The sequence below is a fragment of the Manis pentadactyla genome, chromosome 11 (assembly GCF_030020395.1).
Source record: "Manis pentadactyla isolate mManPen7 chromosome 11, mManPen7.hap1, whole genome shotgun sequence".
NCBI classification, from domain to species: Eukaryota; Metazoa; Chordata; class Mammalia; order Pholidota; family Manidae; genus Manis; species Manis pentadactyla.
The window spans coordinates 92,233,647-92,253,639 of NC_080029.1; the positions used below are offsets into that span (position 1 = coordinate 92,233,647).

Below are 19,993 nucleotides of genomic sequence, written 5' to 3' on the forward strand. Positions count from 1 at the left end.
AAACAATAGCAAAAATCAATGAAACCAAGAGCTGGTTCTTCGAGAAAATAAAATAGATAAGCCTCTAGCCAGACTTATTAAGAGGAAAAGAGAGTCAACACAAATCAACAGTATCAGAAACGAGAAAGGAAAAATCACGACGGACCCCGCAGAAATACAAAGAATTATTAGAGACTACTATGAAAACCTATATGCTAACAAGCTGGGAAACCTAGGAGAAATGGACAACTTCCTAGAAAAATACAACCTTCCAAGACTGACCCAAAAAGAAACAGAAAATCTAAACAGACCAATTACCAGCAACGAAATTGAAGCGGTAATCAAAAAACTACCAAAGAACAAAACCCCCGGGCCAGATGGATTTACCTCGGAATTTTATCAGACAGACAGGGAAGACATAATACCCATTCTCCTTAAAGTTTTCCAAGAAATAGAAGAGAAGGGGATACTCCCAAACTCATTCTATGAAGCTAACATCACCCTAATACCAAAACCAGGCAAAGACACCACCAAAAAAGAAAACTACAGACCAATATCCCTGATGAACATAGACGCAAAAATACTCAAAAAAATTTTAGCAAACCGAATTCAAAAATACATCAAAACGATCGTACACCATGACCAAGTGGGATTCATCCCAAGGATGCAAGGATGGCACAACATTCGAAAGTCCATCAATATCATCCACCACATCAACAAAAAGAAAGACAAAAACCACATGATCATCTCCATAGAGGCTGAAAAAGCATTTGACAAAGTTCAACATGCATTCATGATAAAAACTCTCAGCAAAATGGGAATAGAGGGCAAGTACCTCAACATAATTAAGGCCATCTATGAAATACCCACAGCCAACATTATATTGAACAGCGAGAAGCTGAAAGCATTTCCGCTGACATCGGGAACTAGACAGGGATGCCCACTCTCCCCACTGTTATTTAACATAGTACTGGAGGTCCTAGCCACGGCAATCGGACAAAACAAAAAAATACAAGGAATCCAGACTGGCAAAGAAGAAGTTAAACTGTCACTATTTGCAGATGACATGATACTGTACATAAAAAACCCTAAAGACTCCACCCCAAAACTACTAGAACTGATATCGGAATACAGAAAAGTTGCAGGATACAAAATCAACACACAGAAATCTGTGGCTTTCCTATACACCAACAATGAACCAACAGAAAGAGAAATCAGGAAAACAACACCATTCACAATTGCATCAAAAAAAATAAAATACCTAGGAATAAACCTAACCAAAGAAGTGAAAGACTTATACTCTGAAAACTACAAGTCACTCTTAAGAGAAATTAAAGGGGACACTAACAGATGGAAACTCATCCCATGCTCGTGGCTAGGAAGAATTAATATCGTCAAAATGGCCATCCTGCCCAAAGCAATATACAGATTTGATGCAATCCCTATGAAACTACCAGCAACATTCTTCAATGAACTGGAACAAATAATTCAAAAATTCATATGGAACCACCAAAGACCCCGAATAGCCAAAGCAATCCTGAGAAAGAAGAATAAAGTAGGGGGGATCTCACTCCCCAACTTCAAGCTCTACTATAAAGCCATAGTAATCAAGACAATTTGGTACTGGCACAAGAGCAGAGCCACAGACCAATTGAACAGACTAGAGAATCCAGACTTTAACCCAGACATATATGGTCAATTAATATTTGATAAAGGAGCCATGGACATACAATGGCGAAATGACAGTCTCTTCAACAGATGGTGCTGGCAAAACTGGACAGCTACATGTAGGAGAATGAAACTGGACCATTGTCTAACCCCATATACAAAAGTAAACTCAAAATGGATCAAAGACCTGAATGTAAGTCACGAAACCATTAAACTCTTGGAAGAAAACATAGGCAAAAACCTCTTAGACATAAACATGAGTGACCTCTTCTTGAACATATCTCCCCGGGCAAGGAAAACAACAGCAAAAATGAACAAGTGGGACTATATTAAACTGAAAAGCTTCTGTACAGCAAAAGACACCATCAATAGAACAAAAAGGATCCCTACAGTATGGGAGAATATATTTGAAAATGACACATCTGATAAAGGCTTGACGTCCACAATATATAAAGAGCTCACATGCCTCAACAAACAAAAAACAAATAACCCAATTAAAAAATGGGCAAAGGAACTGAACAGACGGTTCTCCAAAAAGGAAATACAGATGGCCAACAGACACATGAAAAGATGCTCCACATCGCTAATTATCAGAGAAATGCAAATTAAAACTACAATGAGGTATCACCGCACACCAGTAAGGATGGCTGCCATCCAAAAGACAAACAACAACAAATGTTGGCGAGGCTGTGGAGAAAGGGGAACCCTCCTACACTGCTGGTGGGAATGTAAACTTGTTCAACCATTGTGGAAAGCAGTATGGAGGTACATCAAAATGCTCAAAACAGACATACCATTTGACCCAGGAATTGCACTCCTATGAATTTACCCTAAGAATGCAGCAATCAAGTATGAGAAAGACCAATGTACCCCTATGTTTATCGCAGCACTATTTACAATAGCCAAGAATTGGAAGCAACCTAAATGTCCATCTATAGATGAATGGATAAAGAAGAAGTGGTACATATACACAATGGAATACTACTCAGCCATAAGAAAAGGGCAAATCCAACCATTTGCAGCAACATGGATGGAGCTGGAGGGTATTATGCTCAGTGAAACAAGCCAAGCAGAGAAAGAGAAATACTAAATGATCTCACTCATCTGTGGAATATAAGAACAAAGGAAAAACTGAAGGAACAAAACAGCAACAGAATCACAGAACTCAAGAATGGACTAACAGGTACCAAAGGGAAAGGGACTGGGGAGGAAGGGTGGGTAGAGAGGGATAAGGGGGGAGGAAAGAGGGGTATTAAGATTAGCATCCATAGCGGGGTGGGAGAAAGGGGAGGGCTGTACAACACAGAGAAGACAAGTAGTGATTCTACAGCAGTTTGCTACGCTGATGGACAGTGACTGTAAAGGAGTATATAGGGGGGACCTGGTATAGGGGAGAGCCTAGTAAACAAAGTATTCGTCATGTAAGTGTAGATTAATGATAAAAAAAAAAGCAGTTCCTGTGTGGTGAACTCCAATGAGTTCTACACAAGGGTATAAAGGGCATATAAAAGTGTAGGCAAAGGGTCTGTTTGTGTTTATACAGAGGATCAAAGCCTAATTTGGCTACCCCGAAAATGAACTAAGATACGATATGAAAAAGAACTTCCAACATCAGCACTCTCAGGAAGACTCATGACAGAAGATGATCAGCAAAAAAAAAAAAAAAAACCCCAACAAAGATCCACGCACGGCCACAGGTGTAGATGCACTCATCCCACCAGTTCCTGGACTTGCCATGGGAATGATGAAGGAGATATCTAAGCTGGCCTGTGCATACAGTAAAACAACAAATTGGACTGGATCTATACTGCTGGAACTCAACCAAGAATTAGGAGAAGTGCAAATTGTAGTGCTCCAAAATCTTACAACCACAGACTATTTACTGTTAAAAGAACATATGGGATGTGAACAGTCCCCAGGAATGGGTTGTTCTAATTTATCTGAATTCTCTCAGACTGTTCAAGTTCAGTTGGACAATATCCACCATATCATAGATAAGTTTTCACAAATGCCTAAGGTGCCTAACTGGTTTTCTTGGTTTCACTGGAGATGGCTGGTAATTACAGGTATGCTTTGGTTATGTAACTATATTCCTATTATGTTAATGTGTGTGCACAATTTAATTAGTAGTTTAAAATCTATCCATGCTGAAGTTACTCTACAAGAAGATATGTCAAAGAAATAATCAATCTTCCCAGGTTTTCTTCTGCCTGCTACTTCTATAGCTTTTCTTCTTCCTACCTAATCACAACCTTTAAATAGAACTCGTGCCACATGTCGAATTTACCAAGTATCATAATTCTTCCAAGTGGTAAAGACACCTCAAGACAAATGCTGGGCATAGAAGCCACAGGGCATAAATATGCAAAGAAGTAAAAAGCTAACCTTTTCAAACAATAAGGCTTCTCTCCCACTTACCAACTTAACATTTCCCTGTATGGCCCTGGAAGATGACTGGTTAGCCAGAGACGGTAAGATTCCTCAAGGGAGGAACAACCTAAGACAGGCACAGTCGCAGGGGGCCATCTGGTGAGAAAATGGGGAGCAGCAGAGGTGAGGCTTAGAACCTCCCCCCTCATGTTCTGAGAGAAATCTTCTGCATACATGGATGTTTATTGCCCTCGTCTAGCTCGGATTAACACATAGTCTACAGGCACACACCTGATCATCTACATTTGCTCTCTTACAACACTAAACTCTGTTTTCTACCTTTATCTCGTATCTACCTACCACTTCAGCATTTTATTAAAAATAATAATAATAGAGAAATGTGGTATCCACATATAAATCAAGTTTAAAAATCAAATGAATATTCATATTTGAACTGACTGTGTATAGTTCATAATGCATGAACAAAACCGAAAGCTTCTGTGATGACTGCCCTTGCACTGTTCACCATGTAACTTATTCACTATGTAAGAATTTGTACTCCATGTAAGAATTTGTTCGTTATGCATCAGAAGATTGGAGACTGACGAAAATTAGGCTTGGGGTGGATTAATGATTGTGCATTGAGTATTGACCCCCCTATACAGAAATTTATTGTTGTTAACAACTATTTGATCAATAAATATGAGAGATGCCCTCACACACACAAAATATATATATATATATATATAAACAGACTTCCAATTGTAAAATAAATAAGTAACCGGGATGTAATGTATAGCATAAGGAATATAGTCAAAATATTGTAACAACTTGGTATGGTGATAGATGGTACCTAGAATTATCATGTATATAAATGTTGAATCACTGTGTTGTACACCTGAAACTAATGTAATGTAATACTGTGTGTCAACTACCCTTCAATAAAAAAAAAGAATATATATATATATATATATATATATATATATATATATAAAAGAACCATGGGAAAAAAAATAGAAAAAATCAAGGAAACAACAATCCTTGATGATCACACAGGGCTGTAAACAGTTTATATACTCACCAGAATGAAAAAGACATTCAAAACACCGAAGGCACTGAACGTATCAAAATATTTTCAAGTAACTTATGTATCCCAGAACACATCCCAAAAATATCTAAAGGGGAAAAAAAAAATCAAGCACGTAACAATGTGAAATCACAATGTCTGGAACCCAAACAAAAATTACGAGGTACACAAACAAGGAGAAATGTCAATCAATAAAAAAAGGCCCAGGAATAATGCAGATGATAGAATTTGTATACAGGGAATTAAAATAGCTATTAAAAATGCCTTTAAATTCAAGAAAAAAGAAGAAAGCATTAACATAAGGGGAGACATGGAATATATTTTTAAAAATGAACTTCTAGACATGAAAATTATGTATCTGAGATTAAAAACAAACAAACAAAACCACTGGATAGATTTAACACCAGATTAACCACAGTGGAGGAAAAGATTAGTTGAATCTGAAGATACAAAAAAACCAAACTACGAAAACAAAACACACAGAGAAAAAGAAATAAAACCAAAAGAGCATCAGTGAGCTATGGAATAATATCAAAAAGCCTAATAACCATGCATATAACTGGAGTCCCAGAAGGAGAGAACAAAGAGGTTCTTTACACTTTTATTTTGTTGTCAGTTACTATAACCATAATGTCTTAGTTTCTCTCCACTTTTAGTGGATATCTTAATTTCTGGGTTCATTTATTAGTCCCAGAGAGATTCCATGCTGAAAGAAATTTTTGAAGAAAAAATGTCTGAAATTTTCCCAAATTTGATGAAAACTATAAATATAACAAACACCCCCATTATTAACGTAAAAGATCAGATGCTTTCAAAAGCATAATTCATTATGTAAATAGTCTTTAGACACCTGATCTATATTCCAAAAACAGATTAAAATATAGTTAGATGTAAAGTGGCTATCTCATATATCTCGTCAAAATAATCAACTTTTCACTTTTTAAAAAATCATATAAATTATGTTTTAAAAAAAAAACAAGCTGAGGTATAGATACAAGTTTACAATGACTACACACCAGCTAAGTTTTTCAACATATCTAATGATACTAATGTAAATAACAAAAATAAGGGTCACCAGTAGGATAAACCCAATGGGATTTTGTTTTACGTTACAGGTTTTAGCAAAAGCCTCTCTAAAAGGTTAGTAAAAAAAGATAAAGATTTATGAATATCAGTATTTGCTGATAGCAAAAAGAGAAAGAAAATTTAGTCACAACTCACACTTCAACTGTTCCTTCTAAACTTTCACAGGAAATAAATTATACTTTCAGCAGGGTGGAATCTCTCTGGGCTCAATAAATATATTTAAGAAAGTAAAATACCTATTAGAAGTAAAGAGAAACTTTACAAGTCAGTATGGTTACAATTACTGACAACAGACTAAGTGTAAACAACCTAGTTCTCCTCTCCCTGGCTACAATACTAACAACACATAAACAAATTCTTCCCTTACAGAAAGTACAGTGCAACTCTGATGGCCAGGTTGTAATGAAAACACTAAGCAAGACCATTCCTTGAGTAAATCTACTGTAGCCAGATCAACAAAACAAAGCACATGTTTACGATCTTCCCACCAAGACAAAGAAAAAATAATCAATACAAATCTTTTAATAATCTTCATGTTGTTAGGTTTTAAGCATATTAATTTCCCTTTTTAAAAATAGCAAAACTGAGGCAGAGAGGTAGGTAATCTAAGGTCCTGTGATGTGTTATAGTATAGAATACATTTAAATCTCATCTTAATGCAGTTAATAATTACATTCATTTGTTTAGTAAGCATTAAGTAAGGTTAGTGACTATACTAACCTTATTTTCTAAACCAAAAATCAGGTGCCAGCATATGATAAGGGATTTTTTTTTCTGATTTACAAATGTACTTATGTAGTTTTAAACTTACAAAGACATTCAAATTGTATCCTAATTACTTGTATGTTTAATAATTTACCTAAAAGCTGCCGAACTCTGGCTAGACAGAGACTTAACTACTTTCCTGGAAGACCTTGTTAACCATACATACTGTTCCACTGGTAATGCTTAGTCCTAACTTCTGAGGTTCAAACATATGAGTGTGAAACATAATGGGAATTCTGTCAGTACTCCAGGAATTGAGTGCTTGGGAAAAAACAAAATAGAAAACCCAAATTGGAAGGAGAGATGGACTCTTCAGAACAAAAGTTTACAAAGAGTTCAGGCATTCTGAAAGGATTTTCTTAAAAGTTATGTCAAGAGTTGTGTGAACATTTAATTTTTATTTATTTTTTAAATTAAAAAATACTTAATTTAAACTATTATTTTTAATTATTTAACTGCTTACAGCTATAATATATCCACTAAATTCAGAATCTGGTAGACTATGTCCAAAAACTGTTGTTGATAAAACAAAAGACTACTACTACTCTGAACCTACCCTCCCAGACTGCTAAGTCTGTCTATCAATCTGTTCATGTGATAGTCTGCATTTTCCCTTCATGATATTTGGAACACTTATAATTCCTTGTTCTACAACAATCTGCTCCCACTGTACGGTAAACTCCAACAGTGAGATTATGTCTGTCCTTTTCACTGCTGAACCTCTAATCCCTAGCACAGTGACATGGCAGACATGTAACAAATACTCAAGAAATGAATGGATGAGGCTATTGCAATAGATCTAAGGACAGATAATGAGGTTCAGAGAGACTAAGATGGTAGCAATGGAAATGGAAAGGTTTTGTGCGGGAAGGACCAGGGAAAAAGGAAGCCAAAAAAAGATAAATGGGATTTTTGAACTTGGGTGACTGATTAAATAGTGATACCTTCATTTACAGAATTAAAGAAATTAAATGAGGGCTGACTGTTATCTTGGACATGTTGAATTTCTTTAGTGCTAGACAAGTGCAAGCAGAAATGAAGTCCTAGTTTACTATCTACCATACAATTTAGCTTCCAAATGACTTTCTCAACTCAAATTTCATGAGAGAAGCAAGGGTCAGATTTTTCTCTTAAGTTATAGTCATTTTTTTCCTATTTTCCTACTCTCATCACTGCCTTATTGGTCATTGAAAATGGTCATTGATAAACCATTTTAGAGATATTTTACAAACTGTGGCACTTAGTAAATCAAGGGAAAAAAAAGAAGGCTTTTACAGCACTAAATTATGTTTTCTACCTTTATCTTGCATCTATCTACCACTTCAGCATTTTATTAAAATAAAAAAAAATAAAAATAAAAAAAATAAGGGAGAAATGTGGGATTCACATATAAATCAAGTATAAAAATCAAATGAATAATCATATCTGACCTGATTGTTTATAGTTCATGATGCGTGATCAAAACCGAAAGTTTCTGTGATATGACTACCCTTGCATTGTTCACCATGTAAGAACTTATTCACAATGTAAGAACTTGTTTGTTATGCTTCAGAAGATTGGAGACTGTTGAGAATTAGGCTTGGGGTTGATTAATGATTGTGCATTGAGTCCCCTATACAGAATTTTACTGTTGTTAACAACCATTTGATCAATAAACATGAGAGATGCCCTCTCAAAAAAAAAAAAAAAAAAAGGCTTTGCAAACTTAATCCACACTATACCACACATGTGGAAAACTAAATGTCAGACAAATACCAACAAAATGCAGTAGATGATCATATGTCTAGAACAAAATTAGGGAAACAAGGCAAAATCATTTTTTAAAAAGGCAATCAGAGGGGATCACGGGAAGATGGCAGCATGAGTAGTTCAGTGGAAATCTCCCCCCCAAAACACATATATTTATGAAAATAGAATAAATACAACTATTCCTAAAAGAGACACCACTGGATGCAGTACAACAGCCAGACTACATCTACATCTGCGAGAACTCAAAATCACAAGAAGAGGGTAAGATACAAGCCACAGCCAGGCAGGACCCGAATGCTCCCCCACCCCAGAACCCGGCGGGAAAAAAGGAGTCGGAACAGGGAGGGAGTGAAAGCCCAGGACTGCTAAACAACCAGCTCTAGAAATCTGTACTCAGAACACAGACACAAGGTGCACAGGGTGCTGGATATTAGAGAAACGGAAAAGCAAAACCTGAGAGCAGGTCCCCGCAACCGGCGCCCGTGAGACAAAAGAAAAGCGAGTGCTTTCTGCAAGTCTTAAAGAGACAGGGACCCCAGAGCTGGACGAAGTCATCCTGGCACACTTAGCCAGCAGCTGGGAATCTCAGGGAATTTTAGGCGCCCTAAACCCCGGGGTGGCAGCGCAGCTCTGAAGCCCCTCACGGCACTAAGCAGCCTGCCTGTCATTCCTCCAAATGGTGTGGACCCCAACACACCAGCCCAGTAGTGGAAGAGTGGCAGCGTGCACCAGGGGCAGTGGCGCCAGACGGAACCGGGAGCAGCTCACGTGCGCCGGTGGCAAAAGAGGGGACCGGGAGTGGCTCGTGCGATCCTCCCACAGCGGTGACCGAACAGCCCGGGTGCAGCCCGCGCTTGCTGGCAGCAGTGGCGCCAGAGGAGCCCAGGAGAGGTCCACGCAGGACAGGCCTGCGCGAACCTGCAGCGGTGCCAGAGGGAGCAGCCACGCTCCCACCAGACGACCAGAATCCCAGACCAACACACAGCCGCCCGGACCAGACCCAAAGGCCACTGCTGGAACACAGCTACCCGGCAGGGGCGCCACTATCGCGGAGGGGCGCACCTGACGTGCCTGCCACTCCCCACAGGGCTCCGACTGCTCTGACGGAGACCCCACCCACAGCAGCTTAGGGGATTAACCCGGTGGCTGCTCCAGGAGTGCGGGTAACCGACACAGACAGTGGAGAAGGGCAAGGCATCCACCAAGAAGGAAAGAACTTTCTTCTCACAGTTGACAAACCTGCAACTGGCCTACAGCCACCGCTATCACCATGAAAAGGCAAAAAATTTAGTCCAGTCCAAAACAGTTCAGACAACCCCTGAGAGAGGATCTGCAGACACAGATCTAACCAGTCTCCCTGAAAAAGAATTCAAAATAAAAATCATAAACATGCTGACAGAGCTGCAGAGAAATATACAAGAGCTAAGGGATGACGTCTGGAGGGAGATTATAGAAGTGAAACAATCCCTGGAAGGATTTATAAGCAGAATGGATAAGATGCAAGAGGCCACTGATGGAATAGAAATCAGAGAACAGGAATGCATAGAACCTGACGCAGAGAGAGATAAAAGGATCTCCAGAAATGAAACAATGTTAAGAGAACTGTGTGACCAATCCAAAAGGAACAATATCCGTATTATAGGGGTACCAGAAGAAGAAGAAGAGAGAAAAAGGGATAGAAAGTGTCTTTGAAGAAATAATTGCTGAGAACTTCCCCAAACTGGGAGAGGAAATAGTTGCTCAGACTACGGAAGTGCACAGAACTCCCGAGAGAAGGGACCCAAAGAGGACAACACCAAGACACATAATAATTAAAATGGCAAAGATCAAGGACAAGAAAAGAGTACTAAAGGCAGCCAGAGGGAGAAAAAAAAGGTCACCTACAAAGGAAAACCCATCAGGCTATCATCAGACTTCTCAATGGAAACCTTACAGGCCAGAAGAGAATGGCATGATATATTTAATGCAATGAAACAGAAGGGTCTTGAACAAGGATACTGTATCCAGCACGATTATCATTTAAATATGAAGGAGGGATTAAACAATTCCCAGACAAGCAAAAGTTGACGGAATTTGACTCCCACAAACCAGCTCTACAGGTTATTTTAGAGGGACTGCTCTAGATGGGAGCACTCCTAAAAAGAGGACAGAACAAAACACCCAACATATTAAGAATGGTGGAGGAGGAATAAGAAGGGAGAGAATAATCATCAGACTGTTTTATAATAGCTCAATAAGTGAGTTAAGTTAGACAATAAGGTAGTAAAGAAGCTAACTTTGAACCTTTGGTAACCACGAATCTAAAGCCTGCAATGGCAATAAGTACATATCTTTCAATAATCACACTAAATGTAAATGGAATGAATGCACCAATCAAAGGACACAGAGTAATAGAATGGATAAAAAAGCAAGACCCATCTATATGCTGCTTACAAGAGACTCACCTCAAACACAAAGACATGCACAGATTAAAAGTCAAGGGATGGAAAAAGATATTTCATGCAAACAGGGAGAAAAAAGCAGGTGTTGCAATACTAGTATCAGACAAAATACACTTCAAAATAAAGAAAGTAACAAGAGATAAAGAAGGACGCTACATAATGACAAAGGGCTCAGTCCAACAAGAGGATATAGCCATTATTAACATATATGCACCCAATACAGGAGCACCAATATATGTGAAACAAATATTAACAGAATTAAAGGAAGAAACAGAATGCAATGCATTCATTTTGGGAGACTTTAACACACTGCTCACTCCAAAGGACAGATTCACCAGACAGAAAATAAGTAAGGATACAGAGGCACTGAACAACACACTAGAACAGACGGACATAATAGACATCTATAGAACTCTACATCCAAAAGCAACAGGATACACATTCTTCTCAAGTGCACATGGAACATTCTCCAGAATAGACCACATACTAGGCCACAAAAAGAGCCTCAGTAAATTCCAAAATATTGTAATCCTACCAACCAACTTTTCAGACCACAAAGGTATAAAACTAGAACTAAATTGTATAAAGAAAGCAAAAAGGCACACAAACCATGGAGGCTTAACAACATGCTCCTAAATAATCAATGGATCAACTACCAGATTAAAATGGAGATGCAGCAATATATGGAAACAAATAACAACAACAACACAAAGCCCCAACTTCTGTAGGACACAGCAAAAGCAGTCTTAAGAGGAAAGTATATAGCAATCCAGGCATATTTAAAGAAGGAAGAACAATCCCAAATGAATAGTCTAATGTCACAGTTATCAAAATTGGAAAAAGAACAAATGAGGCCTAAGGTCAGCAGACGGAGGGACATAATAAAGATGAGAGAAGAAATAAATAAAATTGAGAAGAATAAAACAACAGAAAAAAATCAATGAAACCAAGAGCTGGTTCTCTGAGAAAATAAACAAAATAGATAAGCCTCTAGCCAGACTTATTAAGAGAAAAAGAGAGTCAACACACATCAACAGAATCAGAAACGAGAAAGGAAAAATCACGACGAACCCCACAGAAATACAAAGAATTGTTAGAGAATAGTATGAAAACCTATATGCTAACAGGCTGGGAAACCTAGGAGAAATGGACACCTTCCTAGAAAAATACAACCTTCCCAGACTGACTCAGAAAGAAACAGAAAATCTAAACAGACCAATTACCAGCAACGAGCTTGAAGCAGTAATCAAAAAACTACCCAAGAACAAAACCCAAGGGCCAGATGGATTTACCTCGGAATTTTATCAGACATACAGAGAAGACATAATACCCATTCTCCTTAATGTTTTCCAAAAAATAGAAGAGGAGGGAATACTCCCAAACTCATTCTATGAAGCCAACATCACCCTAATACCAAAACCAGGCAAAGACGCCACCAAGAAAGAAAACTACACACCAATATCCCTGATGAACATAGATGCAAAAATACTCAACGAAATATTAGCAAACTGAATTCAAAAATACATCAAAAGGATCATTCACCATGACCAAGTGGGATCCAACCCAGGGATGCAAGTATGGTACAATATTCGAAAAACCATCGACATCATCCACCACATCAACAAAAAGAAGGACAAAAACCACATGATCATCTCCATAGATGCTGAAAAAGCATTCAACAAAATTCAACATCCATTCATGATAAAAACTCTCAACAAAATGGGCATAGAGGGCAAGTACCTCAACATAATAAAGGCCATATATGATAAACCCACAGCTAACATCATACTGAACAGTGAGAGGCTGAAAACTTTTCCTCTGAGACCGGGAACAAGACAGGGATGCCCACTCTCCCCACTGTTATTCAACGTAGTACTGGATGTCCTAGCCATGGCAATTAGACAAAACAAAGAAATACAAGGAATCCAGATTGGTAAAGAAGAAGTCAAACTGTCACTATTTGCAGATGACATGATATTGTACATTAAAAACCCTAAAGGCTCCACTCCAAAACTACTAGAACTAATATCAGAATTCAGCAAAGTTGCAGGATACAAAATTAACACACAGAAATCTGTGGCTTTCCTATACAATAACAATAAACTAATAGAAAGAGAAATCAGGAAAACAATTCCATTCACAATAGCACCAAAAACAATAAAATACCTAGGAATAAACCTAACCAAGGAAGTGAAAGAACTATACCCTGAAAACTACAAGACACTCTTAAGAGAAATTAAAGAGGTCACTAACAAATGGAAACTCATCCTATGCTCCTGGCTAGGAAGAATTAATATCGTCAAAATGGCCATCCTGCCCAAAGCAATATACAGATTTGATGCAATCCCTATCAAATTGCCAACGGCATTCTTCAATGAACTGGAACAAATAGTTCAAAAATTCATATGGAACCACCAGAGACCCCAAATAGCCAAAGAATCCTGAGAAGGAAGAATAAAGTGGGGGGATCTCACTCCCCAACTTCAAGCTCTACTACAAAGCCACAGTAATCAAGACAGTTTGGTACTGGCAAAAGACAGAGCTACAGACCAGTGGAACAGAATAGAGACCCCAGATATTAACCCAATCATATATGGTCAATTAATATTGGATAAAGGAGCCATGTACATACAATGGGGAAACAACAGCCTCTTCAACAGATGGTGCTGGCAAAACTGGACAGCTACATGTAAGAGAATGAAACTGGATCATTGTCTAACCCCATACACAAAAGTAAATTCAAAATGGATCAAAGACCTGAATGTAAGTCATGAAACCATAAAACTCTTAGAAAAAAACATAGGCCCAAATCTCTTGGACATAAACATTAGCGACTTCTTCATGAATGTATCTCCCCGGGCAATGAAAACAAAAGCAAAAATGAACAAGTGGGACTACATCAAGCTGAAAAGCTTCTGTACAGCAAAGGGCACCATCAACAGAACAAAAAGGTACCCTACAGTATGGGAGAATATATTCGTAAATGACAGATCCGATAAAGGCTTGACATCCAAAATATATAAAGAGCTCACACACCTCAACAAACAAAAAGCAAATAATCCAATTAAAAAATGGGCAGAGGAGCTGAATAGACAGTTCTCTAAAGAAGAAATTCAGATGGCCAACAGGCACATGAAAAGATGCTCCACATCGCTTGTCATCAGAGAAATGCAAATTAAAACCACAATGAGATATCACCTCACACCAGTAAGGATCGCCACCATCCAAAAGACAAACAACAACAAGTGTTGGCGAGGTTGTGGAGAAAGGGGAACCCTCCTACACTGCTGGTGGGAATGTAAATTAGTTCAACCATTGTGGAAAGCAGTATGGAGGTTCCTCAAAATGCTCAAAATAGAAATACCATTTGACCCAGGAATTCCACTTCTAGGAATTTACCCTAAGAATGCAGCAGTCCAGTTTGAAAAAGACAGATGCACCCTATGTTTTAGCTGCAGTATTTACAATAGCCAAGATATGGAAGCAACCTAAATGTTCATCAGTTAGATGAATGGATAAAGAAGATGTGGTACATATACACAATGGAATATTACTCAGCCATAAGAAAAAAACTGATCCTACCATTCGCAACAACAGGGATGGTGCTAGAGGGTATTATGCTCAGTGAAATAAGCTAGGCAGAGAAAGACAAGTACCAAATGATTTCACTCTTATGTGGAGTATAAGAACAAAGGAAAACTGAAGGAACAAAACAGCAGCAGAAGCACAGAACCCAAGAATGGACTAGCAGTTACCAAAGGGAAAAGGACTGGGGAGGATGAGTGGAAAGGGAGGGATTAGGGTGGGGATAAAGAAAGGGGGCATTACAATTAGCATGTATAGTGTGGGGGGGGCACAGGGAGGGCTGTGCAACAGAGAAGACAAGTAGTGATTTTACAGCATCTTACTACGCTGATGGACAGTGACTGTGAAAGGGTATGTGGGGGGGACTTGTTGAAGGGGGGAGCCTAGTAAACATAATGTTCTTCATGTAATTGTAGATTAATGAGACCAAAATAAAATTTAATTTAATTTAATTTAATTTAAAAAAGGCAATCACCTTGAAAATGCAGAAAGAAAAATGATAAGCATAAAAATAATGCTAAAAGCCACTTTGGTAAAAACATATTGTAGCAAATACATTTTCTAATTCAAACATTAAAAAATACTGATTCTTATTTTTAATAAAGATGCAAATTCTGTTACAAAAAATTATGATTCTTAAAACATGGTTAGGTTAAATCTTGACAACTTACCAAAGGCTGCCAGGAAGATACAACCTCCCATTTTTCAGAAGACACTACAACACCCCAGATTCTTTTCAAGGAAAACTAATTTTTTACATTAGGAAGCTTTATTCTAATTGAAGTGAAAGCAAATTCCTTAATGCAATAAAAAGCAGCTATCAACAGCCCAAAACATCAAGGATCTTATATACCAAGGTTAAAAAATCATAGAAAAAAATTCATAATGCTCACAGAAGTTCCTAGGTACTGTATGTTCAATTAAACCTCAAAAGCATATAAAATAATAACCACAAAGAGAATAATAATTATGGTTAACTTAGAGTAATAAAACATAAATGAAATTTTTACCAATAAGTCGGCTTAAAAATCACCTGTTTAACAAAGGAAATTTTCTGGCAAAAACTAACACTCAGTTTATGTAAACATAATTTCAATCTGTATTTTAAATCTATCATCAATAATCACCAGATAGTGAGGACAGAAACTTTTGAGTTGGGAATATGTGTTATACTCAAAATTAGCTCTAAAAAACTCAACTCTTTATACATAAACTTAAAGGTTCTTTCATCAAACATGGAAGTACAATATTTAATCTGAAAGACCTGAATATTTACAGCACAAATGCATAAAAGTACTTTCAATACAAGGAACCTGTCCACTGAAGGCTGGGGGGGCAAATAATCTACTACCATCACTATTATTTTTGCAGTTCACTGGACAAAAAAATGATGATGACAAGGAAGTAAAACAGCATAAATATTTTTAAAAATTTTAAACCATAAATATTAAAGATGTCCTGCAATATCACTAATCAAATAAAACTAACATAGCTCCAGCTACATTTTGAGTGTTTTTCAAAAACTTCAAACAGGGCAAAAAAAGGAATATATGACTAATTTTAGGTACCATGTACTCAAACTGTAAAAACTGTTTGCCATATATCTGTAAAAAAAAATTTGTATAGGAGATATATTTTTTTAAGGGGGGGAAGAAAAATAAACTATATTCTCCATTAACTCAAAGGCAATTTTATTTTGCTAATCAACTCAATCAACTCAGCCCTCACTAGTTCAATAACAGTCATTAAACATTTCCCTTGTTTTATATACTTTTTTTTTTTTAAGCAACTTTTATTAACTCGCAATTTCTGAAGATTGGGAATCTGACAGTGTCTTAGCTGTGTAATTCCAGTTCAAAGTCTCTCAAGAGTTATAGTAAAGTTGTCATCTCTATAAATTACTCTTTAAAGTTATAAAACTTAGAATTGCCTGCTCCCCATCAAAGTTAACTTAAATTCCATGATCACAGCAAATCAGCTCTGTAATATTCACTTACATTGAAAAACCAACAATCTATCTCTAACTATTACATTTAAGTGCATTATTTGGATTAAAATACTCTCAAAAGTTGTCTAAAGTACACAAATTTCACTTTCAACACACGAAGATATTTTAAGTCCTGTATAAATTGAGTTCCATTTGTTAAAGTAAATGAACTTAGTCTCATTAAGATTTCCTGAAGAATTATTATAGTCAGTATTTAAAAGAAAGTCAAAAGAAGACACAAATATCTGAAGTTACATGTACAATAGAGAATTCACTAAATTATGTATTAACGATAGTACAAGATAATGAGCAAAATACATTATCCTCAGTCAGCTTCCTCCTGAAAATCAAATTTGTTTCAACTCAACAGTATAAATTAATGAAGCTAAGGACTTCAAATTATTTTATATGTCTAAAACTGAAAGAGGATAAAGTATTTCCTAACACTCTCAAAAAGCAGTGTTAGAGAAACTTTCCTTTATAACTATGCTTCAAACATCTCTTAATGCCTTGATAAAAATGTATTATACAGGTAAACACAAGCTTCTAAATTAAAGATTCCTTTCAACATATTCTCAATTTGAATAGATGGCAATATGTCATCCAAGTCCACACACTTAATATTTTTAAAAATCTTAAGAGTTATGATGAATTCTTCAAGTCATATTAAGCAATCTTTGTCATAACTACTGATTTAAAAAAAAAGAAATACACAGCATTCAATTCCCTCAATACTTTACAATCAATCTCCCACCTCTCCTTCCCCTCACATGAACAATACTCTATATTCCATTTAGGCAAAAGAAAACAGCAAACGCATCTTTGTGGCCTATCCTGGCAAATCAGTGTTTCGAAACCAAAGCAACTGTTATTAATGGCTCAGAACCAAACACTGTAACAAAACACACTGAGTGGATCCTCGTGTGTGTGTGTGTGTGTGTGTGTGTGTGTGTGTGTGTGTGTGTGTGTGTGTGTGTTATGTGTGTGTGTGTGTGTTATGTGCCCATTCATAATAATGTGATACGCATACAAAACTCGATTTCTATTCAATACCATTTTTACATAATACACAGGTTATAATAAAATTGCCCTCTTTAACGTTCAAAGAAAGAATATCTAGAGCTTGATGATTTGAAGAGTTAATACCGGGATTGCTGCCACCTATCAACTTTAATTCAAAACAAAATACAAATCAATGTCATTTTTTACTGCCAACGCCGCCACAACTGAAACAAAATTAACTTCGCTGTGGGATAAAGTATCCTGGCTTCCCAATGAATTATTTACTTCTCTGATTTGACAATACATATGTATGGTGTCCTTTGTCACTCCCGGCAGCATCCCAGGGTGGCACAATAACATCTTAGTCAAAGCAAATGAGCAAATCCCTCCGGTCATTACTTCGCATCCCAAGTACCAGAAAGTCATAGGAATCACTGTCGTTACTACACAGCAAATAGATTCTATAGTTTCGGGTCCCCTTCTTATATTTGGATAGGCGGTGTGGGAAAGAAGAGCTCAGTATATCCTGAGAGTTCTCTGTGTTCCGTCCTGGTACCAGAAGCAGCTTGAATATAAGTGATATGTGGGTCACCCACAGAGAGAAACAGAACGAAGCTTCGTGATCCTCCAAGTTCAGTGAAGACACCACAAGCCTCTGGGAAAAGCGAGCACAAGCTTTCGGGGAAACCGGGAGAAGCAGATGGTCTCCGAAGTGGAGTCAAAGGGTCTGGCAAAAGCCCCCCAGGGCGTGAACAGGAACCCAGCCGACTCCGTACCCTCCCCTCTGCACCTGGGTCGGTCACTCCGCGAGGGGCGCGGCCGGTGGAGGGGGTCGGACTGGGGAAGGCGGGGCCCGCGGCTCCCCCAGCGGCACCCCGGGGGCTTGGGGTGTGTGTGTCCTACCTGGGTCAGCGGACGCAGGGATTTCGGGCGGAGGGCTCGGGGCTGGCTCAGGGCCGGGACACGCAGGGATCAACCCTCAGCGGGGCCGCCGCCGCTTGCCCATCCCCCGCCGCCGACTGCGGCGGGACCCGAGCGCGGCTTCGGAGCTGGCCGGCTGGGTAGTTCCCCTCGGATACCGTCCGCGTTTACTGGCGGCGGCGGCGGAGGCTGCTCTGAATGCCGCTGTCTGCCCCCAGCCGATGCTCTCGTGCCAGTTCCTGCTCCTCCTGCTGCCGCCGCCGCCGCCGCCTGGTCCCCACCGCTCCCATCGCCGCTGCGGCGACTACTGCAGCGCCCGCTGACCCGACCCGACGTTATTCTCCCCCTTCGCAACCCGGCACAGCCTAGCCCACCTGCCCCGCCAGTGCGCACGCCCACCTCTCCGCCACAGGTGGCGATTGGAGAAAGCTTCCCAACTCCGCCGCATCGGTTGGCTGGTCCCATTGCCTATCATGAGGAGGGCGGAGAGTCAGGCAGAGAGAGTCTCCGCCCCGCACCGGAGAATCGCCGCTATCTTCAGGTTTGCCTGAGAGGGCGAGTTACCGGGAAAGAAGCGTCACAATGGCAGCGCGCATGCGCGCGGGAATTCTGGGCCTTGTAGTTCCAGCCGCAGCGCAGCTACCTGCCGGTCCCGCGCAGAGAAGCAGGGTTTCTGAAACTAGTGGTTGGCGCAGAGTGGTATCCTCCTAGTTCAGCAGTTAAATTTGTAATACAGCGTGGTGTGACCCCAGGGTCTTTTCGGAACTTTTGGGAGAAAAGTCGGAAATGCTTTGTCATGATGCGAATTTACACACCCCGAAACACTCGCGAAAAAGGGCCCCACATCATGAGGGCCTGCCATGCCGCCTCCTTAAACCAAAGCTGCCAGGATCTGGCAAATTGGCGATGTCCCCAGAAGCGCTCATTTAGCCTATAATGAAGCTAACCACAGGAGGGTACTGAGGAAAGGAGACGGGGTGTCAGCCTGGAGCTTGGAGTATCCTCACGGTTGTCACAACCCATGAAAAATGAGATTTTATTCCCTTCTTGAAATCACCAGCTAAGGGTTCAGCGAGGAGCGTCTGTGAGACCAATATGGGATTCTACGTAAGAGAACGTGCGGCTCTTGAGGACTTTCAAATAATAGAAGGGTCGAGCACTGAGGCTGTATGGAATAGATTTGTCTTTGGTGTTGTGTCAAGCTCTTTGGAGAAGCAGAAACCTTAAGATTAAACCTCTCTCCCATCCTACCCACCAACTCACAGAAGATTTTTTAAACTCAGAGGTTAAACTTTTCCAAGGCTGTGAAACTAATTCGTGGCAGAACCAAAACTCAGATCTCTTAAACCTCCC

At 39.1% G+C, this 19,993-nt stretch overlaps 1 protein-coding gene across 1 annotated transcript in view; it reads right to left on the reverse strand.

Moving 5' to 3' along the window:
• Positions 1–18,968, reverse strand: part of TTBK2 (tau tubulin kinase 2) — a 197,845-nt gene extending 178,877 nt beyond the window's left edge. Inside the window, exon 1 of the mRNA XM_036923691.2 lies at positions 18,623–18,968. The gene's annotated coding sequence lies outside the window, so the exon portion shown is untranslated. The remainder of the gene's footprint in view (positions 1–18,622) is intronic.
• Positions 18,969–19,993: the final 1,025 nt, after the last annotated feature.